Consider the following 16,017-nt stretch of genomic DNA (forward strand, 5'->3'; position numbering starts at 1 on the left):
CTCTTCTCCTTCTGGGACACCCATGACACATATATTTGCATGTGTCTTCCTCTCATTTAGTTCCCTGAGACCCTGTTCAATATTTTCCATTCTTTTCTTCATCTGTTCTTTTATTTGCTCACTTTTGGAGGCCATGTCTTCGAGCTTGCTAATCCTTTCTTCTGCTTCCTCAAATCTGTGGTTATATGCCTCCAATGTATTTTTAATTTCATTTATTGCACCTTTCATTCTCATAAGGTCTGCTATTTTTCTATGTATGCTTTCAAATTCTTCTTTGTGCTCATCCAGGGTCTTCTTAATATCCTTAATCTCTTTAGCCATCTCATTGAATTTATTAAGGAGATTTGTTTGAACATCTAAGATTAGTTGTCTCAACTCCTTTATGTCATCTGCAGGCTTATCTTGTTCCTTTAATTGGGCCATCTCTTCCTGTTTCTTGGTATGGATTGTAATTTTTTGTTTTTCTTTCTGCATCTGGCTTGCTAGATGTATTTATTCTCAGTGCAGTTTCTCACTTTAGTTTAGAAATTTCCTATTCTTTCTCCCTTATTGGTTGTGTAGCAGAAGTCAAGGATATAGTTGGTGCTGTAAGCTGAAGCTGCCCATGTTGCCCCAGGAATTGATGAAGATTCTCCCACCTTTCTCCTTTGTTAGGGGTAGGGACAGAGCTGTAGCCATGTATAATAATCCCAGTTGGGCACAAGACTGTCTATAGTCACCCAGAGACACTGGTGAAGCTTCATACCCCTTCCTACCCTACCTTAGGCAGGGATGGAACTATAGTTTGGTCAGAAATCTATGCTGTGTGGGTCCAAATTGACCACAGTACCTCAGGTAAACTGATGTATCACCAGACCCTCTCCCTATTGAAAGTGGGAATGGACCCTCTGAAATGCCCAACAATCTAATCTCTGTGGGCCAAATATGTCTTCAGTTGCCCTGAGAAGCTAAGGGAGTACTGTCCCTTCTGCTCTTTATGGGGTGGAAACAGAAACACAAATGCTCAGCAGTTCAGTTCTGTAGGCTGAAAGTACCCACCATTACCCAGAGAGACTGAGGAAGCACCAGCTCCCTCTTATCCTATTGCATGGTAGAGGTGGTTCTATGGTTGTTCAACAGTTCAGTCCCTTTAGGCCAAGAATACCTGCCATTGCCTGGAGAGGTTGAGGAAACACCAGCCCCCTTCTTTCCCTTAAGGCATGGGGTGGGATCCACAGGCACCCAACAGTTCAGTCCCTGTTGCTGAAAGTACCTACTGTTGTCCAGAGAGGTTGTGGAGACACCAAAACCCTCATATCCGATTGGGGGTGGGGGTGGATTCATAGGCATCCAATAGTCCAGTCCATGCAAGCTGAAGGTCTGCTGTTGCCCAAAAAGTCTGTGGAAAGATCAACCCCCTTCTTTCCTATTGGGGGGTGAGTGTGCATCTACAAGTACCCACCAGACCAGACTGTGTGGGTCAAAAGCATCTGCAGTTACCCAAAGAGGCTGGGCAAACACAGTCCATCTCTAGTCGTATTGGGGATGGAGGTGGACACACAGGAGCCCAAAAGCCAGACTCATGCAGTCTCAAACTGTTGCCCTGAGAGACTGAGGAAACACCAGCCCCCTCCTATCCTGTCAGGGGATAGAGGTGGAGACGGGTTCAAAGGCACTCAACAAATCTGTGTGGGCTGAAAACTCCTGCCATTGCCAGGAGAGGCCAGGACTAGACAGCTTCTCTCCTATTCTCTTTGGGTGCAGGGATGCAGCTCCAGGTGTCCAACTATTCAGCCTTTGCCAGTGGAAAGAACTTGCACTTCCTTGGAGAGCCTGGTGCAGGTCCCATCAGCTACCTCTCTGCTGGAGGTGGGGCTGGAGACCAGGCTAGGGCTGCAGTCCAATCTTGGTGGAAAGAAGCCCATCCCTTACTTCACTGGATTTCAGTCAGCCAGGCTCCCCCTCATGCTGGGTGTGGAGTAAAGATGGCAGCTACCGGACTTCCCTGCTTGAAAATGCTCAGACCCTAGCTGACTCTAGGATTATACTTTAGCCAGCCAAGTCCACTAATCAGTAGCTGAGGTCAGTGGACATCTGTCTCTTACACCACTGTTTATGGGAAATGGAGCTTTTAACTCCAGCCATGGAATAGCTCTGGAGGCCATTTGCACCCCTAGAGTAGGATGAGCACCAGCCTCTGCAGCCTGGCCTGCAGCTTCCCAGAGAGGTGGTGCAGGTCCCCCCAGCTTTCTCCCTCCCAGAGGTGGGACTGGGGTTTAGGCTAGACCTGCAATGCAACCTGAGTGGAAAGAAGCTGGTGCTTACAGGCACTGATTTTCAGTCAGCACCACTTCCCCTTGTGCTCGGGGAAGAGTCAGAATGGTGGCCACCGGCTTCCCTCTGACCTGGACAGGCTCAAAGTTTAGCTGTTCCTGGGATTCTACTTCAGCCTGCTGGATCCACTAGTCAGTAGCTGAAGTTTGTGCCACGCCATGTTTTCCTCCTGTTTTAATTGGAGGAGATGGAACTTCAAACATAGAATAGCTCCTGAGGTGGCTTGCAGGCCATGGGCACCAACCTCTGCAATTTGGAGGGCTCTACTCATGATTTCTCTGTGCAGATGGGCAGTCTTCTCCTTCCACACTGTCAAGGATGTTGCAGGATACTCCTCTGGTCTCCTGGGTCCTCCAAAAGGTACTTTAGGTAGTTCTAGGTGACCACCAACCACACTTTCAGGAGCCAACTCCAGGAGCTCCTTACTCTGATGCCATCTTGGCTCCACTCCCTATCTGTATGACTTTTAACACTGGATTTTGCTTACTTGTAGGAGTGATCCCTTCAATCTTTTCAGGAAGATTCATATGATCTGCCTAGGTGGGGTCAATGCAGGAAAAGAATTGGGGAGGAGGGAATAGAGTTTAGAAACAGTTCCTCTTGTACATGTTAGCATTTCCAAACAGAAGTCTATGAAGTATCATTCTAAAATAAGTGGATAAGGGTGGATGGAGAGGATGAGTATAGTGTTGCCTATATAAGGCATAATGTTTGAAGAAATAAAGAACATGGCTCTTGTAATATATCTTCCTCACCAGGATCCATCTAGCTGTGTGCTTATACATCCATCCTACCTTCAGGAAGAGGAATGGGGGGTCTTAAACTCATTAGGTTGAGCTCCAGGGCAATGCTTCCATATTAGTGGAAACAAGTGTCTCAATTAACTGCTACCTAGAAAGCAAGATGAAACAAAATTTTTAAAAGGAATAAGGACAGAATGGGTCATAGTAGACATTATTGTGGGAATGGTTATGACTGTGCCTAGATAAGGAAAAAATGAGATGTTAAAAATTAAATGAATGGTGCAGCAGTTTGGCATTGTTTATGAATTCCAAAAATAGATACTGACTTCTGTTTGTAAACTGGTCTGTTTCTCTGGGTGCATTCCTCCTAAATTGTATTAAATTCAGAGGTTTCACTTTTACTTGATTACATTATGACCAGGGCTTTGATTCTTCCATGTCAGTTAGGACATTGAATTCCCACTCTCTTAGTGAGTGGGGATTCACAGAAAAAATGTCATGGCAGAAGAAAGAGTTGGAGTTTTGATGTTGGAACCTGGAGAAGTAAACACACAGGAGATGAACACAGAGGAATAGAGATGACTCCATAGACACGGCAGAGGCCCTGGGAAGACAGAAAGCCTGATAGTCTACAGTTGACCTTATGGACAGAACAGAGCAGTTGAGTCCAGAAAGAACAAAATCCCAGGGAGAGAGACAAAGCCTCATGCCAGCCAGTGGTTGAGATTTGAAGGAACTGGGACAACAGAGCCTTCGGAGGAAGAAGAAGGCTGAACCCTCACAGAGACTGGCAGCCATCTTGTTCCAACACATGGCAACAGACTTTGGTGAGGGAAGTAACTTACGTTTATGGCCTTGTGACTATAAATACCTTTTATAAAAGCAAACAGAGTTCTGGTACTTTGCATTAACACCCCTTTGACTGACTAATACAAATGGTCATAAGTAAAAATATCTTTCCTAATGTGCTATATTGCAAGAATAATGGCAACATCTTTCCACTCTTCTGTGCATTCCCCTTTCAATGAGATTTTGTAACTCTTCTAATCAGGAAGTAGAGTCTGTTTTCCCATCTCTTGAATTTAGCCAGGCTTTGTGACTTGTTTCAACAAGAAGAGTTCAGAAAAAGTGAGTTTTGTCAGTTTTGGCCAAGACTCCAAGAGGCTTACCCAGGACTGCTCTTGTTCTGTTGGGATCTATAACTTTGATGTGAACTAGGTCAGACTAACTTGCTGCTTGAGGACAGACACATAGCCCAGCCACCATTTTCTTTCTGGCCAACAGTCTTTCAACTGCCTGATAGTTTTAAGTCACTCAATTTTGGAGTGAAATGTTATTCAGCAAAGGTTAACTGAACATCTTTTAAACTATTAAACTGTTTTACCATAGGCTAATCCTCATTCTGTGTCCTAACCCATAGAAAAACTCTTTCCTATTTATTCCAGGTTTATTTTGCAAGTACCATAGAAATGACTTAGACAGGTCATTCACCATTATTATCCTCACTTGCCTTGTGAAATAAATATGTTGGAATAGGCCTATTTTATTTTCTCCAACAAAAACACACATAAGATTATCTTTTCCACAGGAATTTATCCATACCAAGACCTTCAGGAATATGAGATTCCCAGAATATTAATATCAGCCAAGGTTTTAGTGGCATGACATTACTTGCCCTTTGATCAATTTCATATTCCTTAGCAGTTGCCATTTTTATTTACAGGCACCTGTAGTTCTGCACACTTTAATAAGAATACACTCAGGAGAGTTACCATGGTTACCCAGAGTCTCACATTTACCTTAGTGCAGGAGTACTTAACAGTGGTCCATGAGCTTGAATTGAAATTCAAAAACACATTATTCTTGTGGGGATGGGTTGGTGCAGGTGTGATATATTTATTAAATAGTGCAAATTATAGTATGGACTTAGTAAGGGATCTGTGGTTTTCACCTGACTGGCAAAGGTGTCCATGGAAGAAAAAAAAATTAAGAACCTCTGCCTTAGTGGGTCCCAAATGTAGCTGTACAGTTTTTTAAAATAGTGATACCTAGCTCCTGTCTCTAGATATTTTTATTTAAATGACATGGGGTTCAATCTGGATCCTGGGTTTCTTAAAGGTGCCTCATGTGATTCTAACACTTAGTAAAGCTTGAATTGCACTGACTTTAGCTCAGTCTGGGTCTCTGAAAACCAAATGCATTATCCAAGAAGAGTGTTCTCTTCAAAGAATTGCAGGTGTGTATGTTTTCATGTGTGTGCTTACCATTTTGAATAAATTAGCCTATATGGTTTTAAAAAATTCATTACCTTAATTTGAGTACTGTTATGTATTTAGATTACAATAGGCAGCAGAGGAAGCAACTATCTATAACATAGTGTTCCCTTTCTTGTAAAACAATTAATGACCACCCTCTTCATCTACCACTGAACATTATGTTCTTGCTCATAAGCAATGTTCTTGTGTCATTTCCTTAATCACCAAAATTTGATACAGCACCCACAATTACAATAACAACATCAAAGAAACTGAAGAAAATACATTTTTTTCCTGCTTAATAAAGAGCTCTTGCTGCTATATCCTTTTATTCTCCTGAACATTTTTTATTCCAAAGCCACTTCTAAGACTGAACCTCCAGATGACATCTAGCATCTTAACCACAATCACTAACTGGACTTTTAAATGTCTTTTAATTTGCCCAGCTCCATTAGCTTGCAATTTAAGTGAAGAGCTTTTCAGTTTTACTGTTTTAATTTCTGAAAGCTGTTTTGCCCCTTGTCTTTAGTTGAACTGAGAAATCTGCACAAAGGTCTATTTAACATCATAAAACAATGTTAAATATTATTAAAAAACTAATGTTCAACAGCTGTGTGAACAGATAACATACACGAGGAATATCTGTTTCCCCCAACAGATAGTTGCAAACTAAAGGTTATGGTTGCCTTCACTTCAAATATCTGATATTCAAATCTCAGTAAAGGCAGTACGTCAATATGAAAAAAAATATGAATGTATCCTTGTTTTGAGTGGATCTAGTTAAAGAATGAAATTCAGCCTTCCAATTGAAGTAATGCTGAACTTCAAATGGCTTCTGCTGTATAAATCAGAGACTAACCCAAGGAGCAAATGGAGGATTAAACTGTACCAGAAGGTGATCAAATTATAGATAAGGGCAATTATTTTATTGTAAAAGCTACTAAGGAAGCTAATAAGGATGTGGTGTAATTTCTTTCTTCAGAGAATTTTACTAACTGAATAGGATATTTATCATTCTTTCCTTCCCCTTTCTAGTTAAGAGACTTTAATATGTGGAGTTAAGACAGTGAAGCAGCAAATTATATGGCAGGTAGAGAAACAGTCCTTGTATAGGTTTTTATTTAGTTATCTTTTCTTTGTTTTTTTCCTGCATTGACTTAGATACTTCAAGATATCTTGCTCCTTCAATTTTAGTTTTTACAGCAACTTTTAGTATTTTGCCTATGACATTTTACAGAGGAGGTTCCTTGCTGTCTGTAGCAGTTTGATATGGTTATGAATTCCAAAATGAGATATTGGATTATGTTTATAAACTGATCTGTAACCTGGGCATGATTGAGTTATGATTAGGGCATTGAGTCTCCACCCCTTTGTGGGTAGGGACTCACAGATAAAAGGTATGGCAAAGAATAGAGTTGAGGGTTTTTGATGTTGGGGTTTCTGATGTTGGAGTTTTGATGTTGGAGTTTGATGCTGAAGTCTTAAGCTGGAGCCCCACGGAAAGAGACAGAGCCATTCACCTGATAGTCTACAGCTGACCTTGTGGAGGAAACAGAGGAGCTGAGCCCAGAGGAATCCAGAAAGCCTGAACCTCACAGACGTCAGCAGCCCTCCTGCTCTAACATGTGGAAATAGACTTTGGTGAGGGAAGTAACTTATACTTTATGGACTGGTAACTGTAAGCTCCTACCCCAAATAAATAAATACTCTTTATAATGCCCAGGAGATTTCTGGTGTTTCGCATCAGCACCCCTTGGGCTGACTAATACACTGTCTTTCCACTGGAAACACAAATTGTCTTCATATTGCTTTAGCAGCTGATTCCCCATTGTTACAGTTTGCTTTCATCTCCCAGTATGTCATTGCTTCTGTCTCGGGCTTTTCCTTGCATCCATAGTACCATACTCAGTTCCCTCTCTACAGGCATTTAACTCTTAGAGGGTGTATGGAAAGCAGAATTTTAACTCCCATGATTTTGCTGCTTAGTATTATGCCTATTATGTTATACGGACAGGAGACTTTGCAGATGGAATAAAGTTATGGATGGTAAATTATGGAACTTTTTCTCCATTTCCCAAATGGCCCCAAACTAATTATATAAGTCCTTAAGCACAGAGAACTTTCTATGGAGTCAGAGTGATGTAGCCATAGCAAAATGAGAGAGAGTCAAAGTATGAGAAGGCCTCAATGCAGTGTTTATAGTTTGAAGATGGAGGCAACTTGGTGCAGGATGCAGGTGGCCTGAGGAGCTGAGAGTGTCTTCCAGCTGACAGGAAGCAAGGAAATGGGGCCCTTTACCCTACAAGCAGAAAGAACCAAATGAGTTTAGAAGAGGACTCTTCCTCAAATCCTCCATATAAGAGCCCAGACTAGGCAATACATTGATTTCGACCTTGTAAGACTCTAATCAGTAGACCCAACCAACCCATCTATACTCCTACTTCCAGAACTGTGAGAAAATCAAAGTGTTGTTTTAAGATGTTAAGTGGGTAATTTGTTAGGGTAGTGATATAAAATAATACAGAATGGCATATAACATTATTTGGGCCCCAGAAAATCAACCATCTTATACTTATGATCTTGTAACAATTAACTACATTTCTCTTATCTACAGTCCCAACTGTCTTATTATTAATGCTTAGAGGTATACCAATCACGTAGAGGAATCCTGTATTATTCTTTTTATATTTAAATGTTCAATATGAAATTTCCTAGTGAGAGCCAGTTCCCAATACTTCATTTGAATTCTGTGGTCAGAAAATATTCTTCTATGAGTATGAGAAGTTTACTGCTGACTCCCATGAACTAGAAAGGGAAATTGTATTATCACAGCAAGGGGAATGAGGATACTGTCAACACCAAGGGAAAAAGAGAAGGTCCAAGGTGATATCATTTGAGCTGTTGTATCAAGTCACATCAACAGGTAGATCTTTTTGTCATATGAGCCAATAATTGATCCTTCCTTTTCAAGATCACTTGCATTAGATTTGCTGTCACAAGAATACAAGTTTCAGGTGATACACAAATATATCTAAAAGTTGTTTTTAAAGTAGTTCTACCTAAGCTTAAGAGCACATAATCACTAAACCACCATTACACTAAGTATTACTCTAGTCACAGGTTCATGTTTTCTGTTGATTAGATTTTATTTTTTCTGGTAGATCATAAACATCTTAAAATCATGAACCTGATCTAATGAACATCATGAATGAGTTGAGACTATACAGAATTCTTTTCGTCTGAAGAGTTGAAAGAATTATATACAGAAGAAAAATAAAATGATAACTTTAAGGGCTCATTTTCTCCGTAAAGCACTTTACAAACACAAACAGGCATTTTTTTTTCAATATTAGATAAGAAATAAAATCCAAGGATTTGCACAAACTTAATGATACAACGAAAAACAAAAGAAACGTGTATCTTGTTTTTTTTTTCAATGTTGTTTTGTTTTTTGTTTGAGTTTAGCTTATTCAAGTTGGCAAATAAAATGCCACTTTGTTACTGGAAAAGTGTTTTGGCTATCATGTGAAACTTCACTGTGTAAGTCCTGGTGGCTATTTTAGTGAAATTGCACAAAGTGTGATACAGGATTTTCTGGAAATCTACTTCAAGACATGCAGAATACCAATTTAAAACAAATATTTGGTGCTACTTTTCACTTGAATTTGCTTAATATACTCGAATCATTCAACTTATACAGAAAATTGAGGGACTTAAGTTCATTTTTACATGCACATATCGAAATATTGAAATCACATTTTCCATGTACGTCTTCACCTTAGTTTTTGCTTGGTTGTAGAGTTCTACATGTACCTAATATATGCTTCAATAAGGTATGGTAATGATGCATTACCTACTTGTTGAAATGCTCAGAGGTATGCTATGATTTAACATACAGCTGCATTTATTCTGAAGGAGGTTTCCAGGGAAGATTTTGGATGCTCAATCACTCCATTGTTAAAACCTATCAGAGAAAAACCACCAATGGATAAATTGTAGAATGGTAGATATCCTCTTCCTGAAAATGAAAGGAATAGATGTATTATTGAGGTCTAAATATCTTTGGTGGTGATGCATGAATCCTCTGTAATGGAATAAACAAATGATTTCTGGCTATTATAGCAAATGACTATAAGTTGGTTTTCTATAAAATTCTTAAGATTCAAAAACTATACAGTGGAATATAATCTCATCTTTCACATCTATAACAAACAGGAAGCTTGAACATTTAGAAAAGTCCATTTATTTTGCTAGTAGTGTTGAGCATTTTCCAGTTCAGGGATGATGTTTTTATTTGAAAGGATGCTTTTCCCCTAGGCTTAGTTTCTTTTTTGTCCTGAATTCTATCAGTCTGCCAATAATTCTTTGTTTAATATATCACAGCTTCTGACCATGTTCATGGCTGTCACAGATTTCTGTGACCAATTGGATTTCACTAAACCATGGCTTTATACATATGACTCAATTCAACCTTTTGAGGTGGTGACTCTTTGGAACATTGTCTAACATCTTTGAATTATACAGTTAGAAGATAATATGAAAGTTAATTTGCCTCCTCTTGCTTTTAGGTAGGTGAAATTCTAAGCTACCCAGAAGACATTCTGTTCTCCTTTGAAGCATTTTATTTTATTTTATTTTATTGATTTTGTAAAAACATTACATTAAAAAAATATGAGGTCCCATTCAACCCTACCACCCCCACCCCACCACTACCCTCCAGCAACCCTCACTCCCATCACCATGACACATCCATTGCACCTGGTAAGTACATCTCTGGGCATCTTTGCACCCCATGGTCAATGGTCCACATCATGGCCCATACTCTCCCACATTCCATCCAGTGGGCCCTGGGAGGATTTACAATGTCCAGTGATTGCCCCTGAAGCACCATCCAGGGCAACTCTAAGTCCCAAAGGCGCCTCCACCTCTCATCTCTTCCTGCCATTCCCCATACCCATCAGCCACCATGTCCACTTTTCCCACTCCAATGCCACCTTTTCTCTGTGGACCTTCGATTGGTTGTGTCCGTTGCACACGCCCACCTAACAACTTTTAGGTACTTTAAGTATTTTTAGCTAGAGGAGATCATGAGGCTCTTTTATATATCCCACAAAAATCTCTTCCATGTCTATTTCTTTTACCTGACCTTCTGGGAATAAAAAAAAAACAAGGAAACAAACAAAATTTGCTTCAAAAAAAGTCACCATTCAGAAATTTATCTTTTAGGTTAAGTCACATTTCTTTCTTTCCATTTTTATCAGGGTAAAACCTTACTGTTAAATGCTTACAAACTTGTATTACTGGTTTTATAGAATTTATATATATGTGTACGTGTATGAGTGTGTGTAACCCAATTTATTTGTTTCCAGGCTTCTCTGCAAGGAATTATTTTACAAATTGTATAAAATGACAAGATTACTTAAAAATATGGAATACTTCACAAATTTGCATGCCATCCTTGCTCAAGGCCCATGCTAATCTTCTGTGTATTGTTTCAATTTTAGCATTTGTGCTACTTAAGTTATCATTGGTTTTATAGAATTTTAACATAAAATGTTAGGAGTAAATAACTTTGGTTGAGGATTTGATTTCTTTCTAAGGAATCTGTTACAATTGACATTATTTAATATGAAATAAATTATTTTTATATTGACTTGAAGTCTAAAAAGGGATTTCTATTCACATGAGATCACAGAGATCTCACAAACAATTTCTCTATTGTTATTATTTTATTATTTTTTGGGGGGGAGGTAAGGATAGTGAAGAATAACATAACAGTTTCAAGTATCATTGAGTGAGTTAAGACAGATCTGAGGTCCTTAGGAGTAAATTTAAGCACTAATCCAATATAACCACTCACAGACATAGGGAATTGGTCCTGAAGTAGGAAAATAAAGCATCAATTTTATTCTAACTAAGAAGAAAATAGTTAACGATAAAAGGAGCAGTGCTGGATGGAGACATCTCTATATTTTAGCTTTGATCATTTAAAACTTAGATATCTATGTTTCATTAATGACTAGAGTTGATTCAGTAGGTCTGATTGGTGAGGTCTTGGTTTTCCTATCTCTGCTTCTGTCCCATTTGCCTTTTTATAGAAGTTGTGAATCAGGGACTAGAATCTGTGAACCAGGAAAAGGAAGATGACTCTACTAAGAAAAGAGGATACTTTAAATTTCTCAAGGTTAATTTAAGGAGAGTATACAAATTTAATAGTTTGCTGAGCAATATTTAATACAAAATGCAGTGAAGGGCTTTCTCCTATTAAATAGAATAGATTCTGTTCCAGTATTTGCTCTTAAGCCTTAAAAATGGCACTATATCCCTGATTCTTTTATGGTCTAGCCAGTCTGACTTCTCTCTCCATCGTTTCTCCTACTTCCTATTTCTGGCAATGACTTTTCCATATTTTTAAAACTTTTTTATTTTTAATTCAGAAAAGCACTACCTTCAATTTTCTGGTTTAAATCTCAATCTCTTTTGTTTTATAATTTGCCAGGACTGTCTAATGCTGGATTGTGTGAGAAATTAGATTGAGATACGAACTTCAGGAGCACAAAGAAGAGGTGGAGAGGAGGATAGAAATTTACCCTAGTAAGACAAACCAAGACATATGCTTTGGACTAGTAGACAGAGTTTTATCTTGAAAAGCCATTATTATTATTATTATTATTTTCATTGTATTCATAATGTTTATTTTTTTAGAGGACTTAAATCGCTTATATAATGTAGCTCATTACATTTTAATAACTCAGAACAGTCAAGAGGAAGTGTGCTATCGTTATTCTCCTTAAGATGAGAAAACCACAGTCAGAATGTTTTAAAAAAAATGACCTTCCAGAACTGGGCATTATGAGATATAATAAGTCAGAACAAGGGAGTATTTCCAAGGTAAGCACATGCTTCTTTGGAGAAAATCTGTCTCTACTCAAAATTGAGGCAAGACAGATTATCCAAAGAATGAGTTATAGTAATCTCTTAGAACAAGACAATATTTTGAATTATTAAGCAAAGCAGAGAGAGAAGGAGAATAAAGTAATGATACTAGGAGCAAAGTTATTAGAAAGACATATAAATCTAGGACACAAGTCAATTACAGAAGTTAATTTACCACAGGATTAGGCATAAAGTAGGAGTTGGTTGTTGTTTTTGCTTTGTTTGTTTTGTTTTTCCTGATAATACCTTTTACTTCATTTCACTTGTAGTCAAACACCACCCCCAAAACATAGCTTTGGAAAAGTTCCTATTTCCATTTAAGTTTTCGCATTTGTCTTGATAGAAGGTAGGCAAACTAATGTTGCATGATAAAGCCCCACGTTAGAAATATAGACCCCAAACTACGCATAGTTTGTAGCTTTATTGCAGTTTTCCTCCAAACATCTGTGTCCCAGATGTGTCCTGTCATCTGTGACCCAGGAAATTACTGGTACTTTCCTATCAGACTAAAGAAGAAACACATCACAGACTTTGAAGTATTAAGGAGTTTAGGGCCTAGAGATTCTATATTCAGACCAAGTTCTAAAGGCTCACATTTTTCCAGAGGCTATAGTTCTTCATTTCTAGGAACAGGTGAGAGAAAGCAGATGGGTCCATCTATAAAAATGGGTGGTGACTCAGGGCTAGGACAATTTGTTGGTGACTTTTTGATGGTTGAGCTGGTCTACAACAAATCTAATAGAAGGAAACTTGGAAGAGTTGGTTACCTTAATGCCGCCTCGAAAGTCTGCTCTGCGATAAGGTATGGCATGATCAGCCAGCAGTAGTCCCGGCGCCGACCTCCAGGAGACAGATCTTGCTCTGCTTAGCATAGGAAGACTCATCCGCAGCCGCAGGCGCTTTGTGATCCAACCACTGCCTTCCAGGGATCCGGCTGCAGCGTCAGAATGCGGTCAGGAACGTGGAGTCAGCGCCCTTTCTTGGAGGCAAGTTCCGCTTGCGCAGTGGCAGAAGCACGTCCTCTTACATACTGATTTTTGACAACTGATTATTTAACCCTGGCCGCCTAGTGAAAGAAGAATCATGTTAGCCCTAGAATGGGATAGCTTAAGAATTGCCCTTGAAGGCAGCTCTTTATCCGTCTAACTTTCAGGCTGTGATACTATTCTTTTCCTAGGTTGCTGATGTGATTGTAATGTGGAAAGGTATCACAGACCTTCCTGAAATTGAGTTGGATTACATCTCTCACTCTTTTCTATTATTCATTTATTTATTTTATAAAATGTCATCATTCATAAATGCCCTTCACCTGAGTCAAAGAGGGTTCTCAAACCTTAGTGTGCAGCAGAATCACTGACTACAAACCAGCTTGCCGGGCCCCACCTCTCAAGGGTTTCTGCTTTGGTAGATGGACCCTCACTATTTGCATTTCTAACAATTCCCAAGTTGCACTGGTGCTGCTGATCCCAGGACTACACCTTGAGAGTCACCGTTCTAAGATATTAGCTACAAGGCAAGTGCATTTGTTACATGGAAGCAATACGTGAGGGGGAACGCAGTGGGGACTCTACTCATTACTTGCCTTTGAATAAAATAGTATTCAGGAAGTGTGAAATTTCCATATTTTTTACTGAAGCCAGCTTTACTAGAAGGGGTTTTCCAGCTAGTCAAGAAAGATATTCATTTGGATGTATATGGCAAATGATTTAGCTTTAACAAATGAAAAACTACATTTCTGAGGATTTCACGGCTCAGCTCCTGACAACTTATTTGCTATTAATAATTGTCTTTGAAATATTCATGAGATACATACTTTTACAAAGAGAAATGGTCATTATTATTCAGAGGAATCATAGTAATGAATAATATCCTGTAGAAGTCAATTATATAATAAGTCAAAGAATGTTGGTCATTTATATTAGGATCTAGATTTCATATCCCTTGAACTATTTTACCTAATTATCATTCTTTTCTTAGCCTGGCATGTGATAAGAACTGAGAAGAACATAATTGGGAAATTAAATTCTGTCAAGGATCTGAAGAACTGATTTTCTGTATTGCAGATTAAAGTTGAAATACTCTATTTTAAAAACTGGTGATGATATTCTTTTGCCAAATTTAAGAAGCATATTTTGTGTTCATATTACATTAACAGAATTCAGAAACATTGTGTGCTATTATATATCAAAAAGTTACCTGTATTCTGCTGTACTTTCAATATGGGGCAATTAAAAAAATGTTTTTCCTTAAACTATACAACCTATACATATAATTCTATGACATATTTAGTGTACTTTTAAAATGACCTGTTTACATGTTTCCCCCCAACTAGAGTCTCAAGAGGAGAACCTTCTACTTTTCATTTTATTTTCTCAGGTCTCTGATTCAATAAGTATTTGTTGAACCACTGACCAGAAAACTTCACGCCAGTTATACAAATGAACCTTAGAAGATGGGAGTTTAATTTTCATAGTCATAAGTTCATTCCATCTCTGAGTATGTGCTTAGGCCATAAAACAAAATGATCTATTACCCTAAGACATTCCATATCACATTGTAGTCACTCTGTTGATTTTTCAATCAGACTTCTCAGCTGTGATTTTGCCCCTAGCTTTCCTATGGAAACACAATGGTTAAATACAGCCTTTCAGCCAAGTAAACTAGGTGATTCAGGTCATATGACACATTTGGGAAGCATTAATTAGTCTTCCCTAGTTGCTGAGGATTAATATCTAGTTAGCTGATTTTAGACACAGGGTGTTGAATGAGACAGAACCTCCTGAAATAAAACTAGGCAGCTCACAGTGGAGACTGCTTGACACATCTCACAATAACTGCATCATCAGCCATAATCACATCACCCAGTCATGTTAATGATGCCAAACTTTAAGTCAGGGAAAAGGAGCCTCACATAGCATGTCTCTTGAAATTGCTGGCTTTTTAATAAAAAAAAATTATGACTCCATAGAGACTTTTATTTCTGGAATTCTATGTCCTGCTGAAGTTTTATGTCTATGTAATGGTGCAAAGATTATTTTCTCCATCTTATTGATAGATTTGCAATAATAATACCTGTCATTAGCTCACAAAAAATCATGTGACATCAAATATATATGGGTCCTTTTTATGTCATATCCCTTAACTCTTAGCTTTTCAAACTCCTCATAAAAGCCCAAAATAATTCACATACTTAGACTTCTGCTTATCTCTCCAGTCACATTGTTTACAAATCTCCTCCTTGGTTATACTGCTGAAGTCACACTGGCCTTCCCTCTTTTAAAAAAAAAATCAATTTTATTGATACATATTAATAAAGCATACAATTCTTCCAAGGTGTGTGCAATCAATGATATTTGCTATAATCACATAGTTGCACATTCATCACTTCAATCATTATTAGACCATTTTCATTATTTCAATATTAATAATAATAAACAAGAAAATTTCTCACCTCTTAATCTCTTGACGCTTGCCCCTCTGTATATAGCTGCTGTTTCTGGCTATTCTATTCAAAGTATATAATCAATGGCTTTCAGTATAATCACAATGCTGTACATTCATCATCTTAAAAATTCTAAAACAATTTCATTACTCCAAAAAGAAAGGCTCCAAACCCTTTAGCATTCCTTCCTTAGACCTACATAACTACTAAGCTTTCATCTTTATGAATTGATTTATACTTACATTTTATATAAATGGAATCATACAATATGTAGTACTCTATTTCTGGTCTCCTTCACTTAGTATAATATTTTAGGTTGTTTTTTGTT

General features: G+C 38.2%; 1 long non-coding RNA gene and 1 other non-coding gene across 2 annotated transcripts; both read right to left on the reverse strand.

Moving 5' to 3' along the window:
• Positions 1–7,498: 7,498 nt before the first annotated feature.
• Positions 7,499–13,116, reverse strand: LOC131280028 (uncharacterized). Its single transcript, XR_009187586.2, has 3 exons — positions 13,015–13,116; positions 9,169–9,275; positions 7,499–7,610 (listed from the first exon to the last, which is right to left on the reverse strand). It is a non-coding gene; the product is annotated as an uncharacterized lncRNA (long non-coding RNA).
• On the reverse strand, positions 10,733–10,839 carry LOC111761842 (U6 spliceosomal RNA). The gene has a single exon (XR_002795088.1). It is a non-coding gene; the product is annotated as a U6 spliceosomal RNA (small nuclear RNA).
• Positions 13,117–16,017: the final 2,901 nt, after the last annotated feature.

Source organism: Dasypus novemcinctus, chromosome 10 (genome assembly GCF_030445035.2).
Source record: "Dasypus novemcinctus isolate mDasNov1 chromosome 10, mDasNov1.1.hap2, whole genome shotgun sequence".
Classification (NCBI taxonomy): Eukaryota; Metazoa; Chordata; class Mammalia; order Cingulata; family Dasypodidae; genus Dasypus; species Dasypus novemcinctus.